The sequence below is a fragment of the Macaca mulatta genome, chromosome 8 (genome assembly GCF_049350105.2).
Source record: "Macaca mulatta isolate MMU2019108-1 chromosome 8, T2T-MMU8v2.0, whole genome shotgun sequence".
Classification (NCBI taxonomy): domain Eukaryota; kingdom Metazoa; phylum Chordata; class Mammalia; order Primates; family Cercopithecidae; genus Macaca; species Macaca mulatta.
The window spans coordinates 73,619,887-73,629,623 of NC_133413.1; the positions used below are offsets into that span (position 1 = coordinate 73,619,887).

Sequence of the window (9,737 nt, forward strand, 5' to 3'; positions counted from 1 at the left end):
ACTCTACCTGTGGCCCATGGGTTCCAAGGGCTGGAGGCCACCAGTATAGAGTTTATACACTCAAAAGTATATTCTAGCATGCAAATTCTAGGTAATTCTTTCTGAAAGGATTACCTAATCCCTTCTGCTAGTTAAAGGCAGAATTTTTTTTTTTTAGTTGGGGAAAGCTGCATAACAAAGTTGAATCCTATACTTGCCTTCGTGCATAAGAACAATCTGTCAGCAGAGGCCAGTCCTAAAGGAAAACTAACATCCGGTTAATGAGGGCATAAAACTCAAGCTTTCTTGAGTAGCTCTCCTCCAAGCAGATTCAGGGACCCAGTCTCATTGTGTGTTCTGGTTTTGTGAAAACCTAGGACCCTGAAGGTTTTGTTTGTTTTGTTTTGTTTTGTTTGCCTCCAGGTACAGAAGAAAAAAGAGTGAAAATAGGAGTGATTGTATGGGGAATTTTTTAGAGGCCAGGCCTAGAAGTGGTTCACATTACCTCTTTCTGCCCACATTCCTCAGGCCAGAACATAATCATAGTATCCCACCAGACAGCAATGAAAGCAGAAAAACAGGATCTAGCTCTGGCCCAAAAAAGAAAAGGAAATAGAATATACTGAACACATAGTAAACTCTACCACACAACCTTTTATTCCAAATAGTTTCATTTAGTATTTTTTTCATTGTAATGTGTATTTGATGTATTAGGATTTTACCAACATTTAAGAAAATTGGAAAATTAGGAGAAAAAGAAAATGTACTCAAACTTTAAGTTTCCATAGAATAATAGTGACTGTCTTAATCTTCATCCTCTGTGCATGTTACAAAAATAGTATGTCAACCAGGAGAGTAAATAATGCCACCACAACATTATTATCTAGGGGCACCATATGGCCCCCTTTCTCCTGGCACTAGAGAAATCTCTCACGTGTCCTGTCTCTCTTTTTCAGCCTTCCGTGGCCCCTTTGTCTCTCCAGTCTTTTTGCTAACAAATCACTCTTGTCCTCGGCCTCTGGTATTTGTTCTGGTTGGGCCTGATGTTGGGGTTGGGAGGATGCAAATGACAAAAATACTGTGCTAAAAGAGTCTTGGTAACTATCTATTCTTTGAGCTGCATTACCGAAGGCAGCCTATGTTACTTTGTGACTTAGAGAAATGAAAAAGAATGAGACAGATAAGGGGGTAGAAGTAACTACCTTTTCTCATTGAGATAATTTCTGCCTTGTAAAAGCAAGTTGAGAGCAAGGAAGAAAAACACAAATGAAAGAATCATGTCCCATAGCTTATAAACCATCTTATCTAACTTCAGGTCACTGGTTTAATGCCCTTACATTATTCCAGAGCCTTTTATAAGCTCTTTAAATGCATTAATTACTTTGAGACAACTTTAAATTGGAATATTAGTAGTATAGATTTGTCACTATGTGTTAACATTAAAGATGCACATACCCTTTGACCCAGAAATTATTAGAAAGTTGTCCTGCAGATATACCCACATATGTGTAAAAAAGTCATTCACTGCTTTAATCAAGCATTTTGGTAGTAAGAAAATATTACAAACAACCCCAATGCCTACCAGTGGAAAACTGGTTACAAAAATTATGGTACTGCCATGCAATGGGTCATTATGCAGCTATCAGAAAAGAATGAAGGAATCTGTGTGCTGGAGTATTTCCAAGATAGGGTAAGGGGAAAAGTCACATGCAGAAGTAGGTGCAGTATGCCACCATGTTCGTGAAAAGTGGGGAAGGGATTGTATGATGATTTGTCTAAGTGTAGAATGTCCCAGGAAGGATGTAAAAGAAATCAGTTGCACTGGTCATCTCTGGGAAAAAGGATTGAGTGGCTGGGCACCATAGATCAAGGAAGGAGATGTTTTAGGCTTTCCTCATAAAACCTATTTGGAAAATTCAAGTTCATTCATTCATTCATTCATTAAATGTTATGGTCTTTAACCAGCAGTGTCAAAGGCTACTGAAAGCAGAGTTTCAGCTCCTCATTTGAACTGGAACATTCCAGGGAAGGAACATCTCCTTGAAGGGAATTTGACTAAGGCATTAACTGAGAGAAGAGAAATGTAACCTACATTTCCTCCATCTCCATCTGGAAAGTCCTTTCAGGTGTCATCTTAGGAAAATCTAGGTTTACCCTTTACAAGGAAGATAGCATTTTATTTCACGGAAAATCAGACTCTGTTTTCTTATAGTTGCTTCAGCTTGGCTCAAGCTCAGCAAAGTAAATAGCAAAAATAGGTGAACCGTAAAATTAAACCTACATCATTGGGGTGTTAACTAAGGCCATTAAATTTCTCATTTGGGATCTAAATATTGGAGTAGGACTTTGATGATACTGTGAAATTATACCTAAAGTAGACTTATCCAGAATAATAATATAGTAAACAGCATGATTGAAAAATTTGAAAAACTACTTAAGCTTTCCAATTGGTATTTACATTTGCACATTCCCATCCTTAATGACATAAAATGAAATAGCTCTACAGATGCTTAATGCACCAGGGCTCAGTGAATCTGGAGGAAAAGCAGATGGCTTATGTATATCTGAGAGCATTTTAATATTAAGCAAATAAACCACAATTAGATGGGCGTGGCAGAGGCATATCCTGGTGCATGCTTAATGGTGAGAAATGGATATTTCAGATGTCTGTCCTCTGTACTTTACAAGAGTTTATTCAAAATGGCTGCAGGGTAAGGGTTGGGGAATTAAGCAAGGCTAAGAAGCAAGACAGTAGGGGAATGAGAATCTTCACTGTGGTATAGATGAATGCTACAGTAGACGCTGCTCAGCTGGCTCCCGAGAGGGAATGGAGGACCTTAGTTCACACTGTTCTGTGTCTGTTGTGCTGAGCTGTGACTATGGTTGTTGCCAAACTAAAAACAAAGAAAAGCTAAACTGACCTATATCAGCAATGTCATAGAGATTTGTGGTAGAAGGAAGATGGAGGATATGGGAAACACAAGGGGGAAGAAGGAAAGGTAGGTTGGGAGTTTACAGACGTAGGAAGAAAAAAAGGCTAGAGCGACATAAGAAACTTCAAGAGTGGACAATCAATTCAGAGTTTATATGCATATCAAATCATCAAGTTGTTCACCATAGATACATAAAATTTCTATTCAATTATACTTCCATAAAGCCAAAAATATTTAAAATATTAGAATAATTATAATAGTATTCAAAAGAGTGGTACCCAAATCAGCAGCATCAGCATCACCCGGTAGCTTGTTAGAAACGCAAATTCTCAAGCCTCACCTCAGACTGAATCAGAAACTCTTGGGTGGGCCCAACAGTCTGTGAACAAGCTCTGCAGGTGATTCTCATGCACTCTCAAGACTGAGAACCACTGGTCCACACCTTCTAGTTAACATGATAACCAGGTTGACCTATGTTATAAATATTCCCATTGAACATAAAAGTGATGTAAAATTGCTAGAAGCTGTCTGTATTGGTCTTTTTTCACACTGCTAAAAAGATTCTACCTGAAACTGGGTAATTCATAAAGGAAAGAGGTTTCATTAACTCATAGTTCTGCATCTCTGCAGAGGCCTCAGAAAACTTACAATCATGACAGAAGGCGAAAGGGAATCAAGGCACACCTTACATGGTGGCAGGAGAGAGACAGAGTGTGCAGGGGAAAGCTGCCACTTTTAAAAGCATCAGATCACATGAGAGCTCCCTCACTATCATGAGAACAGCATGGCCGAAACCAACCCCATTATCCAATCACCTCCCATCAGGTCCCTCCCTTGACACTTGGGGATTAAATTCAAGATGAGATTTAGGTAGGGACACAGCCAAACCATAGCATTCTGCCCTGGCCCCTCCAAAATATCTGTCCTTTTCACATTTCAAAACCAATCATGTCTTCCCAACAGTCCCCCAAAGTCTTAACTCATTCCAGCATTAACACAAAAGTCCAAGTCCAAAGTCTCACCTGAGACAAGGTAAGTCCCTTCCACCTATGAGCCTGTAAAATCAAAAGCAAGTTAGTTATTTCCAAGATACAATGGGGGTACAAGTATTGGGTAAATGTTCCTATTCCAAATGGGAGAAATTGGCCAAAACAAAGAGGTCACAGGCACCATGCTAGTCCAAAACGTGATGGGGCAGTCATCAAATCTTAAAGGTCCGAAATGATCTCCTTTGACTCCATGTCTCACATCCAGGGCATGCTGATGCAAGGGGTGGGCTCCCATGGCCTTGGGCAGCTCCTCCTCTGTAGCTCTGCAGGGTACAGCCTCTGCTGCTGTGTTCACAGGCTGGTGTGGAGTGCCTGCAGCTTTTCCAGGCACATGGTGCAAACTGTCAGTGGATCTACCATTCTGGGGTCTGGAGGATGGTGGCCCTCTTCTCACAGTTCCACTAGGTAGTGCCCCAGTGGGGACTCTGTGGGGGGCTCCAACGCCACATTTCCTTCCCACACTGCCTTAGCAGAGGTTCTCCCTGAGGCTTTCTTATGAAGACCAGCTTGGGAGGCAATAAAATTATTTACTGAAAGAAATATTAAGAAAAATATTCTGCCCCCTACCCCACCCAGCTTTGGAAAAAAAAGTTGCTTCTGGCACATTTCTAGAAACTAAGCTCCAAATGAAATTTGTAAATTGTAGATGGAAAGTGATAATAAGGACAGGCAGATGATAATGGGAGTGTATTTGGATTAACTTCTGAAAAAACAAAAAACTAGAAATTTTGGGGGGATTTTAAAACCATGGCAGTGAATAAGAATGAAGAGGTGAACAGAAAAAAAAATTGGGGGGTTTGTTTTAATTAAAAGGCAAAAAGGTCAATAATACACAAGGCACCTAAATGAAAGTGATAAAGAAAAACAAATTAAGAGGATTTGGAACTCATGATTCACTTGAGGGTCACCTTAGTAGTAGTGAGGAGTAATGGAGTGAGAAGAGCCTGGGTTTCCAGAGTCAGTGTTCAGATCCGCTAACTGTAAATTATATCATTCTAGATAATTCACTTAGCATTAGGGATTGCCATGCTTTCATTTGTTCTTACTTTGCTCTATAGCGGGAGAAGTAAAGTGCTTAATTAAGGCTATTATTAGTTTTCAATTTACCAAGTAAATGAGCTCTTTTCTTAAAAAAAATAAATAAAAAAGAGGAGGAGGAGGAACAATGGTTGGTGAGTGTGTTACAAAATCTTAGCATATTTTTGACAATGCAATAGCCCCCTCCTCCAGAATCTCATAAAAATGAAAACTGCAACTAAAGACTTGTATTATTCCTTAGGGATTTTTGGAGTCAGATTTATGGGTTTTTCTGTGTATGGTACTGGGTTGACATGAGGTTTGAGTTGGAAGCAAGAAAGCCTCATGTTATTTGGGTTGAATTAAAATTGAGACTATGAGCCCAGTACCTTTTATCCAGTATATTTCATGTTTAGGGCCATTGACATCAGCATTCATTTGCTGTTTGTAGTCAGAGGCTTTATACCCCCTTGTGTCTCCAAGTTCTTGTCATCTATTTTATGAAAGAGGCTATATGGACACTGTTGTCTATAATGGTGTCAAATATTAGTTAGAGGGTTAAGTTGTAAAATGAGTGCATAAAGCAAAAGCTAAGTGTAGTCAAAATTTCCATTATATATGCTGTAATTCACCCCTCAAGTGCAGAATCCACAAACCTGATTGTCCACTCACATTCAGCCAGGTCAGGAGTTTCTCTGGCATTGAATGCAGAGTTCTTCATCACAGGCAGTGATGGGGGACAAAATAAAGTCCCAGTCTTCATGTAAATTACATTCTAGGTAAAGTGGCAGAAAATAATTATGTGAGCAAGTAAATAAAACTACTTCAGATCATTTTATGTGCAGTGGAGACAAATAAAGCAGAGGAAGGGAGCCATAGGGCCAAGATAAGAGTTGTTGCAGGAGGGTGGTCGGGAAAGGCCTCACTGGGAAAGTGACGTTTAAGTAAAGACTGGAAGGAAGGCCAGGACGTGGGCATGGAGTGAGGAAGGGCAGGGTGGCCGGAGATGAGCTGAAAGTGGCAGCAGGGGCCAGATCACTGAGGCCTCAGAGGCCATGCAGTCCACTGTTACTGTGAGTGAGTTAGGAATCTGTTGGAGAGTTTGGCACAGAGGAGTAACATGATGGGACCCAGGTTTTTGAAGAATCTCCCTGACTCCTTTATTGAGAAGAGATTATTGGGGAGCAATCACAGGAACAGGCAACAGGCAACAGATCACAGACTCACTCTGTACGTGGCTGCGGCCCCAGACAGGTGGTTTTTTTTTGTTTGTTTGTTTGTTTGTTTTTTCATCTGCCAAAGAAATGGCCACCTAACCTGTTGAGGGTGACGCAGCTGCCCAGGGAATGCAGGGAGAAAAGAAGAAAGGAAAGAAAATCGGGCAACAGGTGAGTAGACTGTGGCAATACTTCCGGTGAGAGTTTGTGGTGGCTTCCGCAACATGTGTGGTGGCAAGAGTGTGTAGAAGTGACTGGATTCCGTGGTCACCAGAATCCCATGGTCACCAGTCAAATGAGTTAGTTGACAGAGGTCTGTTATGGTGTTACTATCCCTCAAAATTCAGGTGTTAAAACCTAATCACCCATGTGACTGTATTAAAGGGTGGGGCCTTTAGGAAGTGATTATATCATTAGGGTAAAGCCCTGGTGAACGGGATCAAGGCCTTTATCGAAGAGGCTTCACCCAGTCCTTTTTTGCCCTTATGCGTTTCTGACATGTGACGATGCAGTAATAAGGCCCTCACCAGACACTGGACCTGCCAGGACTCTCATCTTGGACTTTCCAGCCTCCAGAACTATGAGAAATAAATTTCTTTATAAATCACTCAGTCTCTGTGGTATTTTGTTATAGCATGTCGAACAGACTAAGACCAGATCTTCACGGTGGAAAAATCAAGCTGTCACCCCTGGAAGTACTGATCAGTCTTCCCACCATTCAAAGTGGGAAATCATACCTTAGGTCCCTTCTGATGTGATGCAGGATGCTATACTCATCCAGCACTAATACATAGTATTTCTGCCAAAGAATCAAACCTGCTTCCAATCCAACATGGAGAGCTAACTTCTGGTTTACAGAAAATGTAGTTAGCAGAGGAAAAGTAAAATGAAACTATGAGAGAGCAAACAAAATCAGAGTCGGGAAGCATTCTACAAGAAAACTGCTGTAATTTCTCCAACAAGGTGGTAGAATTTTTAAAAAATAAAAATGGAAGAATGAGGATGGTTCAGGAAGGTTTTCTGCCTGTGACGCTGTTTGCACTCAGTTTTGATAGCACCTTCTGGAGTCCACTTTCCCTGACTTCCTCTCCCACCCAGCAGCCACTCCCTGAACCTTATCTGTCTTTGCCTCAGGGCTCCTGTTCAGTTCAGTGTGATTTCTATGATTCTCCCCAGTTGCACACAGTTTTCTGTACTCACTTGCAACTTGGGACCATGTGAGGACTTCTATTCACTAGTTGTTCTCATATCCATGTACTTGGGTTCCACTCAGGGTGGCTCTTCTATGTTTGGGAATATGTGTGGGTTTGTTTCATTGGTTTTAGTGATATTCCAATTTTACAACTTGTAGGGCTTGTTAGGTTTGTGTTTCATTTTTCTTTCTCTCTCTCTCTTTTTTTTTTTTTTTTTTTTTTTTTTTTTTTTTTTTTTTGTGGCAGGGAGTCTCACTCTGTCACCTAGGCTGGAGTGCAGTGGTGCGATCTCGGCTCACTGAAACCTCCACCTCCTGGGTTCAAGTGATTCTCGTGCCTCAGCCTCCCAGTAGCTGGGATTACAGGCACTTACCACCACATCCAGCTAATTTTTGTATTTTTAGTAGAGACGGGGGTTTTACCATGTTGGACAGGCTGGTCTCGAACTCCTGACCTCAAGTGATCCACCTGCCTCGGTATCCCAAATTGCTGGGATTACAGGCGTGAGTCACCGCGCCTGGTTGCTTTTCATTGTTCTATCACTTGCACTACACAACTGCTGATCCCTCACCAGTCCTGTTGCTGGTAGGCGTTTGCCTGATATGCCTGAATTCTGTGATTTGGGAAGATTTTCTGTCATCCAGTTTTCTTGAGAATGATTTTTATGCATATTTTGTCCTTTCACTATGCTGGTTGGTCCATTCGACTTTCAGTAATAACTTGAAAGATGTCTTAAAAACTACCTGCATTATGACCCTACCACCTCAAACTGGATGAAATTTCCTACTTGGTAAACCAACTAAGACTAAATCTAGCAGTTAGTGAGATCAGAAGAGAATAAAAAGAGTGTGTCTTCCATTCTAACAGTGTGAGATGATATCTCATTGTGATTTTAATTTGCATTTCCCTAATAATTAGTGATTTTGAGCAGTTTTTCATGAACCTATTGGCTTTTTTTATGCTTTCTTTTGAGAAATGTCTGCGCAGGTCCTTTGCTCATTTTTTAATTGGGTTATTGATTTTCTTATTGACCTGTTTGGGTCCTTATGTATTTTGAATGTTAATCCCTTATCAGATGTATGGTGTGTTAGTCGGTTTTGCATTGCTATAAAGGAATACTCAAGGCTGGGTAATTTATGAAGAAAACACAGTCGATTATTTGACTCATGATTCTGCAGGGTGTACAAGCAGCATCGTGCCGGTACCTGCTCAACTTTTGGAAAGGACTCAGGAAGCTTTTACTCACGATGGAAGGCAAAGCGGGAGCAGGCACGTCACATAGCAAGAGTGGAAGTAAGGGAGACACCATGCTGTTTTAAACAATCAGCTCCCATGTGAACTAATAGAGTGAGAACTCACTTATTTCTGTAGCGAGGGCATCAAGCCATTTACAAGGGATCCATCCTCATGACACAAACACCACTATCTCCCACCTCCAACACTGGGGATGACATTTCAACATGAGACTCGGAAGGGACAAATATCCAAACTATATCATATGGTTTGTAGATATTTTCTTCCACTCCTTGAGTTATCTTTTCATTTTGTTAATTGTTTTCTTTACTGTGCTGAAGCGATTTAGTTTAATGAAATCCCATTTGTCTATTTTTGCTTTTGTTGCCTATGCTTTTGGGATCCTATCTAAAATATTATTGCCCGGAGCATTGTTGTGAAGCTTCCCCCTATATATTCTTTTAGCAGTTTTACAGTTTCAGGTCTACTATTTAAGTCTTCAATCAATTTTGAGATTTTTTTTTTAATATGATATGAGATGGATATCCAATTTTATTCTTCGGAATGTGGATATCTGATTTTCCCAGCACCATTTTTTGAAGAGACTGCCCTTTCCCCATTGTATGCTCTTGGCAGCTTTGTCAAAAATCAGTTGACTGTAAATGTGTGAGTTTATTGTGGTGTTGGTAAGAATGTAGAGAAATGGGACCCCTTTGCACTGCTGGTAGGACCGCACATTAGTACAGCCATAATGGAAAATAGTATGGAGGTGCCTCAAAAGACTAAAAATAGAACCACCATATAACCCAGCAATTCTGCTTCTTGATAAGTAGTCAAAAGAATTGAAATACGTATGTTGAAAAGATAGCTGCACTCTCATGTTTACTGCAGCATTATTCACAATAGCCATGATATGGACTCAAACTAAATGTTCATCAATGAATGGATACAGAAAATATGGTATATATACACAAATGGAATACTATTCAGCCTCTAACACGAAGGAAATTCTGTCATTTATGACAACATGAATGAAGCTGAAGGAAATGATGCTAAACGAAGTAAGCGAGGCACACAAAGACAAATACTGCATGGTCTTACTTATACATTGAATCC

The 9,737-nt window shown here is 40.4% G+C and overlaps 1 protein-coding gene across 1 annotated transcript in view; it reads left to right on the forward strand.

The window, feature by feature from the left end:
• NKAIN3 (sodium/potassium transporting ATPase interacting 3) overlaps positions 1–8,992 on the forward strand; it is a 731,409-nt gene extending 722,417 nt beyond the window's left edge. The window contains exon 7 of the transcript XR_001446689.3: positions 8,567–8,992. The gene's annotated coding sequence lies outside the window, so the exon portion shown is untranslated. The remainder of the gene's footprint in view (positions 1–8,566) is intronic.
• The last annotated feature ends 745 nt before the right edge of the window (positions 8,993–9,737 follow it).